This window comes from Lithobates pipiens, unplaced genomic scaffold (assembly GCF_037356315.1).
Source record: "Lithobates pipiens isolate NorthernLeopardFrog02 unplaced genomic scaffold, aLitPip1_a1.2 Scaffold_22, whole genome shotgun sequence".
NCBI lineage: Eukaryota > Metazoa > Chordata > Amphibia > Anura > Ranidae > Lithobates > Lithobates pipiens.
Window position 1 is genome coordinate 287,724,312 of NW_027507784.1, and position 14,524 is coordinate 287,738,835.

At 43.8% G+C, this 14,524-nt stretch overlaps 1 protein-coding gene across 1 annotated transcript in view; it reads right to left on the minus strand.

The window, feature by feature from the left end:
• SNX8 (sorting nexin 8) overlaps positions 1-14,491 on the minus strand; it is a 52,427-nt gene extending 37,936 nt beyond the window's left edge. The window contains exon 1 of the mRNA XM_077450011.1: positions 14,419-14,491. The gene's annotated coding sequence lies outside the window, so the exon portion shown is untranslated. The remainder of the gene's footprint in view (positions 1-14,418) is intronic.
• Between the last annotated feature and the right edge of the window lie 33 nt (positions 14,492-14,524).

Consider the following 14,524-nt stretch of genomic DNA (forward strand, 5'->3'; position numbering starts at 1 on the left):
GTGCATGTCATGAGTATTTCCAATCCAAATGCGCATCAGCGTACATTTTTTTGCCTTCTGGTGCGTTTTTATGCACTTAGATGCGTTCGGGCATTTTGCCCCACTTTAACCTTATCCCCTCCTAATCTTAAATTTAAAAGTGCATGGAAACTGCATCAACGTGTGTCAAAAACGCAAGTTCATGCACCTACCTAATGCTATAAAAGAAAGGGGGAAAAAAAAGCAATCCAAACTAGAGATGCACCAAAACATAAATCGCCCAAAAAGTTGAATACAATTTTTTTAATAAATATTCTAAATAATATATAATATTTCGCCCAATTGTATCCTGAATTTTTGGTTTCGGCACCAAAATTTCCATTCAGTGCGCCGCTACTCCAGACAATTATTTTTTTAGTTTGATTAGCATATTTCATACACATTTGCGCATACGATAAGGAGATTAGCAAAAAGAAATAAAAATCCCATAAAAGTATAATAATCGGTATTTTTTTTCCAGTCAGTGCAAACAAGGTGAAAAATCCTCCCCGCTGAGACACTACTCTTGCTGTTATTTAAATACACTGATCAGCGATTGCAGCTACTGATCTAGATACACATTTGGGCTAAGTTTACACTGGCAGCGGAGGGCTGGTAAAAACAGGTGACTGATCCTCATTTTATTGCTTCTCCTGACTGCTCACCTCCAAATTTATATGGCAGCCAGAGGGGCGAGTTCATATTGTCCCAAATGGGGTGTGGCAATGGGCAAACTCAACCACTGAAGTCAACAGGACCCTATTGCCAAGCCAAGCTATGGAGGTTACGGCGTGGTATTTCAATATAAAATGCCAATTAGGATAGAAAAAGATTCCGCATCAGAAATCACTTTTCAGCGGGCAGTGAGGTCTGCCATCTAGGTGAAAGAGGCCGTTCCGACTTTAAAACCGACAGCCCTCGTTAAAGATAAAATTAGCTTTTCATAATAGAAATGTTAAATCCATCCTTCAGAATGCCCATCCATCCTTGTTATGCTCCATATGAGGGGAAGCCAATAAGTTCTTACCCTCCCCATGATCTCGATGTGCTAGGGATCTGAAATTTTGAAGGTTTATAGGTAGATATCTTAGCAATATGCATGCCAATTTTTGTTTTTGTAGGTCTTGGTGAATTTTAGTTCGAGCCAAGAGAAATGGAGTAGGTGTTATGCCGGACAAAGTACAATACCGTGCCGTGATTAATGGATGAATGTTGCACCTTAGCCTTTTTGGGGGTGGGTGATGAAGCATGTTTCCATGTTTTACAAATTTCTTTAGTCTCAGAGTCATATAGATATACTCAGCTTTCATCCATGGCCACTAATCTGTTTAAAAGGTCCTCCTCATCTTTGTGGTACAGGTCCAAAATACTTTGTGCACATTCCACTCGTCGTTGCCGTTTTTGGAATCACGGCTCCAAGAACTCATGTCAACTTTGTTTGGCATGACACCTACTCTATTTCTCTTGGCTCTAACTAGAATTTACCATGACCCACAAAAACTAAAATTGGCATGCATATTACGAAGATATCCACCTTAAAACTGCTAAATTTCAGATCCCAAGCACATCTAGATCATGGTGAGGGGAGAAACTTATTGGCCTCCCCTCGTACTTCTTTCTCTGGTACATCCGTACCGTCCTTCCTACACGTGACCAAATAAAAAGGGGTTTCATTTTGATTCCTAAGGTTGTCAGTGGCAACAAAAGGATTTAGACTTCTAACAGGATAGTACAGATGTCCTGCTATACTCCACCAGTTTGACCCCATCATTCCTGATACATGTTGGAGGGGTCATGAGTCTCCAGGGACTATTCTCCACATTTTGGTGGGACTGCCTCCCAATCCAGGCATTATGGACAGAAATCTTTACTGAAGAATTATGGAGACTCACATCCCTAAATCATCAAAGACAGCTCTTCTCTCACTGATCCCATGCCTGGTTAAATCAGCCAACAAAGACACTTCCTTGCTGCAACCAGGGCAGTCATACCCCATTCTTGGAAATCTAAAACCAAACCTTCCTGGCAAAGTGAGTGATTGAACTCGACTATCAGGGACCTAGAATGCCCGTTGTCTCAGGGAAAATGATAGGGAAGAGCAGTTTAGAATTACCAGGGCTTCTTGGTCTATGTTTAGATTATCATCAGCATTTACAGATTGGATTTTGGAGGCCCCTTAGCCATGATGGAGTGATCTTATCCACCTCCTTCTCTGTTTCCCTATCTCTAATGCATATGACCGGACTTTGACAGCAAAGGTCCGACTGATTCGTTCCGTCTGACAATTCGGTCGTGTGTGGGCTCCATCGGACCTTTGCTGTCCAAAAATCTGACGGTCTTTAGAAATAGAACAAGTTTAACATTTTTGGCTGGAACTCTGCCAGACCCAGTTCCTATTGAGAAATCAGTTGTGCGCGTATGCTAGTCCGACAGACAAAAACAGACGCTAGGGCAGCTATTGGCTACTGGCTATCAACTTCCTTATTCTAGTCCAGTCGTACGTCATCGCGTTCGAATCCGTCAGACTTTGGTGTGATTGTGTGTGTCCAAGTCCGTTCCTTTGGAAAGTCCATTGGAAAGACTGTCTGACCTAGTCCGTCGAAAAGTCCAAATCGTGTGTACGCGGAATTACTTTTCCATCCTTCCCCTGCCTCATGCACACTGGACATTTGGTCATCTCTCCTTAGATGCCTTTCTTCCTGGCAGCATTGTTTTGGCAAAAAAAAAATATATAGGTTGATGCTTGTAAAAATGCATTTAGGAACATCAAGCACTTAGTTGTAAAATCATTTCTTAGGCCAGAATAAATTTATTCTGGCCACTATAATGAATTAATGCTGAAGCACTAACATGTGTTTAACCAGTTCCCGACCGGCGCACGACGATGTACGTCGGCAGAATGGCACGTGCAGGCATATTGGTGTACAGGTACATACATTTTTATGCGCTCGCGTGGTGGTCGGGAATCCCCGTGAGTCCGGTCGCGGGTCCCGCGGACTCTATCGCCATGGGGATACCTGCGATCGTCTCACGGGGTGACTGAACAGGGAGATGCCGTTGTAAATAGCATCTCCCCAATCTGCCTTGCAACAAGTAACGCTGATCTCTGCTCCATGTGATTGGAGCAGAGATCAGTGGTCACTAAAACAAAGCCCAGCCTCCCACAGTTAGTAACACGCCCCTAGGAACACTTAACCCCTACACTGCCACCCACTGGTTAACCCCTTCACTGCCAGTGTAATTTACACAGGAATCACTGCATTTGTATAGCACCGATTGCTGCATAAATGACAATAGTCCCAAAAATGTCCAATGTGTCCTCCATAAATGTCGCAGTCACACAAAAAAAAAAAAAAAAAAAATCCCTGCCATTACTAGTAAAAAAAATAGTTAATAAAAATGCCATAAAACTATCTCCTATTTTGTAAACGCTATAACTTTTGCGGAAACCAATCAATAATCGCTTATTGAGATTTTTTTTTACCAAAAATATGTAGAAGAATACGTATCGGCCTAAACTGAGGGAAAAAAATGTTTTTTATATATTTTTGGGGGATATTTATTATAACAAAAAGTAAAAAATAATGCTTTTTTTTTTCCCAAAATTGTCGCTTTATTTTTGTTTATAGTGAAAAAAAATAAAAATCGCAGGGGTGATCAAATACCACCAAATGAAAACTCTATTTGTGGGAAAAAAATAAAAAATAAAAAAAAGGGCGTCAATTTTGTCTGGGAGCCACGTCACACGACCGCGCAATTGTCAGTTAAAGTGACAGTGCCGAATCGCAGCATCTCCCCATTCTGCCTAGCAACAAGTGGTCTGGTCTTAAGCCAGCAAAATGGTCCGGTCTGAAAGTGGTTAAGCTCCTGGACACGTTGCATGCTTATTTATTTTTTTCTGCTTCTAAATGCTTCAAAACACCCAAGTGTGCATGGACACATAGGCTAAAATGCAAGGGCGTTTAGAGGCAGAAAAACAAAAAGCCAGACGCACCTAACAGCAGAATTAAAAACAACCAGTGTGCATGAGACATCAGCATTTAATTTGTCCCCTAGTCCTCTTTTCATACTCAGATGTTTAATGTTCACCTTCTAAATTTCTAACCATTTATCAGAAGCAATTTCAATCTGATTCAAGTTTTCAAATTTCAAGCTTTTATAAATGCCCCAGTTTGAAAAGTCTCAATTTGGACGATTCAAGAACCGCGCGTTCACCTCTATTGGATTGCTCTATGAATAAGGAAGAACTAAATCCTTGCATCCTTTTCAGGGAAGCATCCATCTTAAAGAACCATAGGCAAAACTTTTTGGGGAAAAAAAAAATAAAAAATAATAAATCTGGATAAAAACAGGGATAGAACTCCAGTCATTTTTTTCACCATCCGTGCCCCATTTCAGAGATTTCCCTTCACTTCCTGTCCCATAACCAAACAGGAAGAGAGAGGAAATCCACGGGTCACCAGAACTAGTGTCACCATTAGAAGATTTCCCCTCTATTACTTTTGCGGGGACAACCCAAAATGGTAAACAGGACAAATAGAGAGGGGGGCACAGACCGCAATAAAACCTGGGCAGGTGTTCTAATCCTTCTGCACTTTATACAAAACAAAAAAACAGCTTTTGCCTTTAGTTATACTTTAACCTCTGTTTGATCTGCTACTGCCACAGTTCTGCACATGTGATCAGTTACGACATCAGCCTTTTGATGGTTTTCAGCATAAACAAATGTGACAGTTAACGGTTTTTGAAGCTGTTAAATTGATGGGTTTAGTTCTGCTTAAACTTTATCATCTTACAATCTGTTGCATTGCTTGCCTCACTGATGTGATTTGACAAAGTTTGAAGAATATAGAGTGCCTTGAAAAAGTATTCATACCCCTTGAAATTTTCCACATTTTGTCATGTTACAACCAAAACCATAAATGTATTTTATTGGGATTTTATGTGATAGACCAACACAAAATGGCACATAATTGTGAAGTGGAAAGTTTTTGTTTTTCAAAATGATTTACAAATAAATATCTGAAACGTGTGACATGCATTTGTATTCAGCCCCCTTTACTCCGATACCCCTAACTAAAATCTAGTGGAACCAATTGTCTTCGGAAGTCACATAATTTGTAAATAGAGCCCACCTCTGTGTAATTTGTGATGCCCTCATGTTTGTTGGAGATCCTTAGTGAACAAACAGCATCATGAAGGCCAAGGAACACACTAGACAGGTCAGGGTTAAAGTGGAGAAGTTTAAAGCAGGGTTAGGTTATAAAAGAAAAAAATCCCAAGCTTTAAACCACCTCACGCCCGCCGGCCATCAAATGACGGCCAGGCAGCGTGGCCCTCGTTCTGGAAGGCTGTCATATGACGTCCACCCAGAACGACCACTCGCGTGCCCGTGGGGGCGCGCGTCGTGGCGATCGATGGTGCGGTGTGTCAGTCAGACACACCACTACACCGATCATGGTAAAGAGCCTCTTACGGAGGCTCTTTACCACGTGATCAGCAGTGTCCAATCACGGCTCATCACGAAGTAAACAGAAGGAGCCGTTAATTGGCTTTTCCTCACTCTTGTCTGACAGACGCGTGTAGAGAAGAGCCCATCGGCTGCTCTCCTGCCAGGGGGAGGGGGGGTCTGTGCTGATTGTTTATCTGTGCAGCCCTCACTTGGATGCCCACCCAGGACCACCAGGGACTAGCACCACCCTGGACCATCAGGTATGCCACCCTAGACCACCAGGGAAATGCCAGTGTCCAGGCAGCTGCCAATCAGTGCCCATCCCTAATGCCTGCCAGTGCCATCAGTGCTGCATATTAATGCCCAGCACCACCTATCAGTGCCACCCATAAGTGCAGCCTATCAGTGCCCATCAGTGCCTCCCGAGTGCCCAGCAGTGCTTCCTATCAATGCCCATCAGTGCCGCCCATCAGTGCCACCTTATCAGTGCCCAGCATTGAAGGAGAAAACTTATTTACAAAATTTTAGAAAACAAAGAAAAAAAAAAAATTGTAGGCCTTTTTTTATTTGTTTAGCAAAAAACAAACAAAAAAAACAATAAAAAATAAAATAAAAAACGCAGAGGTGATAAAATACCACCAAAAGAAAGCTCCATTTGTGGGAACAAAATTATAAAAATGATGTTTGGGTACAGTGTAGCATGACCGTACAATTGTCATTTAAACAGCAACAGCTCTGAAAGCTGAAAATTGGCTTGGGCAGGAAGGGGGTGTAAGTGCCCGGTATTGAGGTGGTTAAAGCGGAGGTCCACCCTAAAGTGGACCTTCCGCTCATTGGAATCCTCCTCCCCTCCGGCGCCACAATTGGCACCTTTCAGGGGGGAGGGGGGTGCAGGTACCTGTACAGTACAGGTATCTGCACCCACTTGCGGGATAGCTCTCTGCAGAAAGGGGCGTAGATTCACGCCCCTTTCCGAAAGTCCCCTGCTGCCTGCTGGGAAACACACAGATCCCAGAGGCAGCGGGTCTATCCTTATTGCGCAGCGCGACTCACGCATGCGCAGTAGGGAACCGGGAAATGAAGCCGAAAGGCTCCACTTCCTGATTCCCATACCCAAGATGGCGGAGGCAGCACCCGAGAGACGATCGAGAGATCGGCTTCGGGTGTGCTGGGCGGGTAAGTGTCCTTATTTTAAAAGTCAGCAGCTGCAGGATTTGTAGCTGCTGGCTTTAAAAAAAAAAACGGCGGAACTCCCGGCGGACTCCCGCTTTAAACACTCACTGAGCACAATTCACGCCATCATCTGAAAATTGAGTGTGGCACAACTGCAAACCTACCAAAAAATGGCTGTCCATCTAAACTGACAGTCCGGGCAAGGAGAGTATTAATCGGAGAAGCAGCCAAGAGGCCCATGGTAACTCTGGAGGAGCTGCAGAGAGCCACAGCTCAGGTGGAGGAATCTGTCAACAGGACAACTATTAGTCGTGCACTCCACAAATCTGGCCTTTATGGAAGAGTGGCAATAAAAAAGCCAAAGTTGCAAGAAAGCCATAAGAAGTCCTGTTTGCAATTTGTGAGAAGCCTTGTGGGGGACACAGCAAACATGTGGAAAAAGGGTGCTCTGGTCACGAGACCAAAATTTTACTTTTTGGCCTAAAAGCAAAACTCCATGTGTGGCAGAAAAATAACACTGCACATCACCCTGAACACACCACTGTGAAACATGGTGGTACCCTGTTTCCCGAAAATAAGACCTAGCGTGATTCTCGGTGATGGCTGCAATATAAGCACTACCCGGTTTCCCTGAAAATAAGCCCTACCCTGAAAATAAGACCTACAAGGACTTTAAAATGGAAGTAAACCCTTCCAAACAACTTTGACCTACAGGTAAGCCTAGATTAAGGCTTACCTGTAGGTCCAAGTAATATCTCCTAAACCTATATGGTTTAGGAGATATTTGCCCGAAAATGGGCACCGCTGTCTACGGCGCATGCGCCGTAGACAGCGGCGCGCATGCGCACTAAATGCGGCAAGTCCAAGAATGGATTTGCCAAATTTGTCGACTCCCGTGCGCATGCGTGGGAGTGACGTCATCGCGGCCTCGCCGTATGACAGCGGCGGAGCTGCGAGGCGCGACTCCCGTGCGCATGCGCGGGAGTGACGTCATCGCGGCTTCGCCGCTGTCATTGGTCGGAGCTGCGAGACGCCACCAGCAAGATGGACGCGGCGGACTACAGGGATCAGCGGCAACTTCGCTGGCTCCTGTGTCAGGTAAGTGACACATAATGAGCTACTATGCGATGCATAGTAGTCCATTATGCTTTACCTTTGCAGGGAAAAAAAGAGGAAGTAAACCCATCAGGGTTTACTTCCTCTTTAACTAGGGCTCATTTGGGGGGGTAAGGCTTATATTGCAGCCATCACTGACAATCACGCTAGATCTTATTTTCGGGGAAACAGGGTGGCAGCATCATGTTGTGGGGATGCTTTTCTTCAGCAGGAACAGGGAAGCTGGTCAGAGTTGACGGGAAGATGGATGGAGCCAAATACTGGGCAATCGTAGAAGAAAACCTGTTATGCCGCGTACACACGATCGGAATTCCGGCCAGAAAAAGACAGATGAGAGCTTTTAATCGGAAAACGCGACCATGTGTATGCTCCATCGGAATGTAGCTGTCCGAATTTCCACCAGCCAAAAATTGATAGCATGTTCTCAATTTTCCCAACGGAAAAACTTTCTATCGGAAATTCCGTTCGTGTGTATGCAATTCTGACACACCAAAAATTACGCATGCTCAGATTCAACTACGAGGCGGAAGCTATTGAACTTCCTTTTTCTAGTCCCTTCGTACATGTTGTACGTCACCGCGTTATAAATGATCAGAATTTGGTGTGACCGTGTGTAGGCAAGACAGCTTGAGCCGAACTCTGTCGGAATTCCGTCGGGAAAACCATCAGAGCTTTTTCCAACGAGAATTCTGATCGTGTGTACGTGGCATTAGAGTCTGCAAAAGACTTGAGAGGCAGGACAACGACCCGAAACATACAGCCAGAGCTACAATGGAATGGTTTAGCTCAAAGAATAGTCATGTGTTAGAATGGCCCAGTCAAAGTCCAGACCTAAATCCAATTGAGAATCTGTGGCAAGACTTGAAAATTGCTGTTCACAGACGCTCTCCATCCAATCTGACAGAGCTTGATCTAATTTGCAAAGAAGAATGGGCAAAAATGTCACTCTCTAGATGTGCAAAGCTCTTACAGTCATCCCCAAAAAGACTTGCAGCTGTAATTGCAGTGAAAGATGGTTCTACAAAATATTGACGCAGGAGGCTGAATACTAATGCACGCCACATTTTTCAGATATTTATTTGTAAAAAATGTTGAAAACCATTTATCATTTTCCTTCCACTTCACAATTATGTGCCACTTTGTGTTGGTCTTCTGTGCATCTTTTGCCGGCACCCGACTACCTCCCCATCAGCAGCACAGGGAGATGTCAGTGAGACACTAATGCATTCCAATTTCAGAGTTCCACACGCCGCACCTGCACTGAGGGGAGGCACTGTGCCCCCACACATTGTAAAAGATGGGAAACGTGGTTTGGTTCTCTAACTTTGCTGTAGCTGCGATCTTCAGCTTCTGTGATGGGCAAGAGATTGGGTGCAGTTCTGCTGGGGGGGGGGGGGGCAGTCCACGTTTCCAGGAGGAGGACTGTCGGCCACTGCTAAAGCCAATCATAGCCCTGCTAGCCCCGTCCACCATCTGGGAGCAAGACGACTCGCTTGGTTGCCGCTACCAATCTCAGAAAGAAGGGATTTCACTGTGATTGAGAAAACCACAATCAGGTGACAGTTTGTGGAATTACTGTTGAGCTTCTGGGAACTTTGTTGATATTATTTCTGAACCTTTGCGCCACTTACTACTGAACCTGGCACTCTGTGTCCCTTTAAGCCACAGCCAGTATTCAGCAAAATGAAAATCACAGCCAAACTTTGCTGCACCACACTTTCTCTCAGCTGCGGGGTCCCAACTTATGATCCTGCACACAGGCCCACTGCTTTCAGAAAATGTCCCTGACCTGAGCTCATCATTGCGCATCCATTCCAGATGCTTGTATGTGACATCACATACATGCACATGGGCTGGGTGCGAGAGGTGGATCAGCAGGGTAAGTGCCAGGAAGGGTAGATGGGTCTCATCTCTGCTTCCTTTCTGCATATCATAGATGAGAAGAGGGTACAGCGGTGGGTAAAATGAGCAGGAGGGGTTCAGAGGTGGGACAGATGAGCAGGAGGGTACAGCGGTGGGGCAGATGTGCAGGGAGGTACAGTCATGGAAGAGATGAGAAGGGGCTTCAGCAGTGGGACAGTAGAGCAGGGGGGTACAGTAAAGGGGCAGATGAGCAGGGGGGTTAAGTGTTGGGCCACATGAGAAGGGGGTTCCGTGGTGGGACAGAAAAACAGGGAGGGTAGAGCAGCTGAGCAGATGTGAAAGGAGGTGTATTGGTAGGCCCAGATGAGCAGTGGGAACAGAGGTGAGACAGATGTGCAGGAAGTACATAGGTGGGGCAGATGAGCAGATGGGTTCAGTGTTGGGACAGATGAGAAGGTGATTCAGTAGTGAGACAGAAGAGCACGGGGATACGTCGGTGGAGCAGATGTACAGGGGGGTACAGTGGTGGGGCAGATAAGAAAAGGGGTACATAGATGGGGCAGATGAGCAGCAGGGTTACAGTAGTGGAAGAGAAGAGCAAGGGGGTACAGTGTTGGGGCAGATGTGCAGGAGGTACAGTAGTGGGAGGGATCAGAAGGTGGTTCAGTTGTGGGGCAGAAAAGCAGGGGGTTACAGTGGTTGGGCAGAAGAGCAGGGGGGGCAGAGATAGAGCAGATGTACAGGGGGGTACAGTGGCGGGGAAGAGGAGAAAGGAGGTACACATCGATGGGACAGATGAGCAGATAAGTTCAGTGATAGGACAGAAGAGCATGGGGTTACAGAAGTGCGACAGTTGTGCAGGGTGGGACAGCTGTGCAGGGCGGCACAGCGGTGGGACAGCTGTGCAGGGCGGCACAGCGGTGGGACAGCTGTGCAGGGCGGCACAGTGGTGGGACAGTGATCTGAGGTGTGAAGTGTGAATTGGGGCTGATCTGAGGCTTGAGTGCAGGATGTTAATTTCTCACTACTCAAGTAGTTTATAGCATTTACTTCATAAAAAAATCCCTTTTCGTGATTGAGAATGTGAAGTTGACAATTTTTTTTTTTTTTTTTTAAATCGGCACGCTCAATTTCATTGAAAATATATTTTTGCCACACTGTGCTCAAAAGGTTGCCTACCCCTGGCCTATCAAATAAAATACATTTATGTTTTTGGTTATAACATGACAAAATGTGGAAACTTTCAGGGGGTATGAATACTTTTTCAAGGCACTGTAAATATTACATATACCTACCTCACTTTTGTATGTATTAACTATGAAATTCTTAATAAAATCAGCTGGAACTAGAAATGTTAGATGCAGACGACAACTCCTCGGGGGTAATTCCTCTGTATGCACACCTGTCACTTACTTAGGTTAGTCAGCGCTCCCACCTAGGGTGGAGGCCCCGACGTAAACTTCTAAGTATTTATATGGACTTGAAAGCTTTCCTTTAACAAGGCCTCTTTTCATACAGGAGGGGAGGAAATGAGCATCTGTGCTTATAACTCTCTAATGCAGAGAACTCTAAAAATACCTTCCAACAACCAGCAAGGGAATAGAACTTAATAGCTTCTTATAACGACATTATACACTTCGTGTGGGGAAAACCAGAAGATGGTTGAGACTTTCTACACCTTTATAAATGTACAATATAAAAGGAAGGAGACTTGGTGATGTTGCTCCCGGCAACCGAAAGGATGTCAACTGTTGTTCTAACTGTACTAGAGTAGTTGGGGCTTATTCAAATCAGCATAGAGGGCTGCACACCGATAACAAGGAGCCTATCTCTGGGCTGGCGAGTAACAGGCGCTGCATACACATCCGAGCATGCGCTGTTTGCTGGTAACCACACGTCCGATCGTTTACTTGTGTATAAAAATTTATGGGTGCCCCTGGATGCAGACAGTTTGGGGTTGATTCACTAAAACTGGAGAGCACATTCTGGTGCCGCTCTGCATAGAAACCAATCAGATTCCAGTTCTGTTTTTTTTTTGTCAAAGCTTTAGGCTCCTTTCACACTTGTGAGACTTATGGCCCATACACACGATCCAAAAATCGGGCAACGTACTTTTTTTTTTGCTTACTAGTTGCATATCAAAAACTTTTTTTTTCCTTCAAATTACATTTTTTATTTTTTTTTTATTGCATTTTACTGCAAATATGAGATAAGAGGTCTTTTTGACCCCAGATCTCATATTTAAGAGGGCCTGTCATGCTTTTTTTTCTATTACAAGGGATGATTACATTCCTTGTAATAGGAATAAAAGTGACGCCATTTTGTTTTTAAAGAACAGTTTAAAAATAAAAAATAAAATAAAAAATATATTTTTTTTAAAACGCGCCCCGTCCCGCCGAGCTCGGGTGCAGAAGCGAATACATACGTGAACAGCGCCCGCATATGAAAACGGTGTTCAAACCACACATGTGAGGTATCGCCACGATTGGTAGAGCGAGAGCAATAATTCTAGCCCTAGACCTCCTCTGTAACTCAAAACATGCAACCTGTGGAATTTTTTTAAACATCGCCTATATGGAGATTTTTAATAAGGGTAAAAGTTTGTCGCAATTTTGAAGCACGACATGTTGGGTAGCAATTTACTTGGCGTAACATTATCTTTCAAAATGTAAAAAGAAACTAGGCTAACTTTACAAATTTTTTTAATAAAAAAAAAAAAAAAAGTGTATTTTTTCCAAAAAAAAGTGCACTTGTAAGAATGCTGCGCAAATACGGTGTGACGAAATATATTGCAACGACCGCTATTTTATTCTCTAGGGGTGTTAGAAAAAAAAATGTATAATGTTTGGGGGTTCTAAGTAATTTTCTAGCAAACAAATTTTTTTTTTTTTAACTTGTAAACAACAAATCTCAAAAAGAGGCTCGGTCTTTAAGTGGTTAAACAATCACTATTATTATTATTATAATACATGATTTATATAACGCCAACAGTTTGCGCAGCGCTTTACAATAAATCTCCTATTTAAGAGTACCTGTCATGCTTTTTTATTTTCTATTACAAGGGATGTTTACATTCCTTGTAATAGGAATAAAAGTGACACTTTTTTTTTTTTTTTTTTTTTTAAAAGAACTGTGTATTCGAATTTTTTTTTTTTTTTAAACGCAACCTGTCCCGCCGAGCTCGCGTGCAGAAGCGAACACATATGTGAGTAGCGCCAGCATATGAAAACTGTGTTCAAACTACACGTGAGGTATCGCCGCAATTGTTAGAGCAAAAGCTATTCCAGCCCTAGACCTCCTCTGTAAGTCAAAACATGCAACCTGTAGAATTTTTTAAACGTCACCTATTGAGATTTTTAAGGGTAAAAGTTTGTCGCCATTCCACGAGCGGGCGCAATTTTTAAGTGTGACATGTTTGGGATCAATTTTCTCGTAACATTATCTTTCACAATATAAAAACAAATAGGACTAACTTTACTGTTCTCTTATTTTTTTATTAAAAAAAGTGCGCTTGTAAGACTGCTTCGCAAATATGGTGTGACAGAAAGTATTGGAACAACCGCCATTTTATTCTCTAGGAGAGATAGAGATATATATATATATAGAGATATATATATTATATATATATATATATATAAAGCCTCTTTCTAGACTTGGTATTTACAAGTTAAAAAAAATGTTTAACTTGTAAACACCAGATTTGACAAAGAGGCTCAGTCCTTAAGTGGTTAACAGTCAATGGCACCTATGTGTGTCTAACGGGGGCAGCGTGTTCCTGTGTGGTGTGGGAAATAGTACGTTTGAATAAAGACACCAGTCCATGCAGCTCAACCCGAGTGTCTACAATTGTGCCTATCCCTGTGCCCTTCCAGCATCACGTTCTGGTGTGGATGAGCCCCAAATACTTGGAGTTTCCTGCACTGGGGTTAGTGATGAGCTCAGGCGTACTCGCACTAGGATCTGAACCTACATGTAGGAAGCGGTCATCTGTATCTGCCAATCATCTGCAGCTGGGGTATTCCCTGCAGCCAAATCTATACAAGGGGCACATATATGTGACGAGTGTCCCAGGTTTTAGACGATTGGTCCACACAGGTGACCACTTCCTACACGTGGGTTCAGATCCTAGTCCAAGCATGCCTGAGCTCATCACTGGTTGGGGTCCCTTTCTGAAGTATAACTAAAGTCAAAACTTCTTATTTAGTTTGGGTGGAGGGGAGAGGGGTTACACCCCTGTCGGATTTTATTGCTGTGTGTCCCATTAGGGAGATTCCCCAGTTTACCATTATCACCAAAAGTTAAAGGAAAACTTTTTTTTTTTTTTGGGTTGTCACCGCAAAAGGAATAGAGGGAAAACCTTCCAATGGGGACACTAGGGAGGGCTTAACTTTCACTTCCTGTTCTGGCTGCGGGACAGGAAGTGAAGGTAAATCCCCTTAATGGGACAGATGGCAAACATAAACCTTACAGGGGTTATAAAACTCTCCCTTACTCTATTCAAAATGGAAAAAAAGTTTTGCCTCTAGTTCTACTTCATCCATATGGCATGATCTGTATACTGCAACCTGGAAAAACTCAGACAGACAACAAGTACCCCCGACACTGTGCTGTAATCTTGTAGCTTCCACTTCTTCTACTCTATATAATAATAATAATAATAAACATATAATGTACGTCTCTTACACAGCAGAGCGCACACCTTCATCCAGCCAGTCACTGATTACCAGGCGGGTGACGTCACGGCCAGCGCTGCTACCCCGAAAGGTGCTCACGTGATCCTCCCCCCCTAGACTCACCTGTAATCTCTCTCCGCTCAATCCAACATCTCCAGTATCGCGCTGAAGGCCCTGTCATGTGATTGAGTCTCCCTCTCTCCACGCCCCCTGCGCCCCACGTGATTTC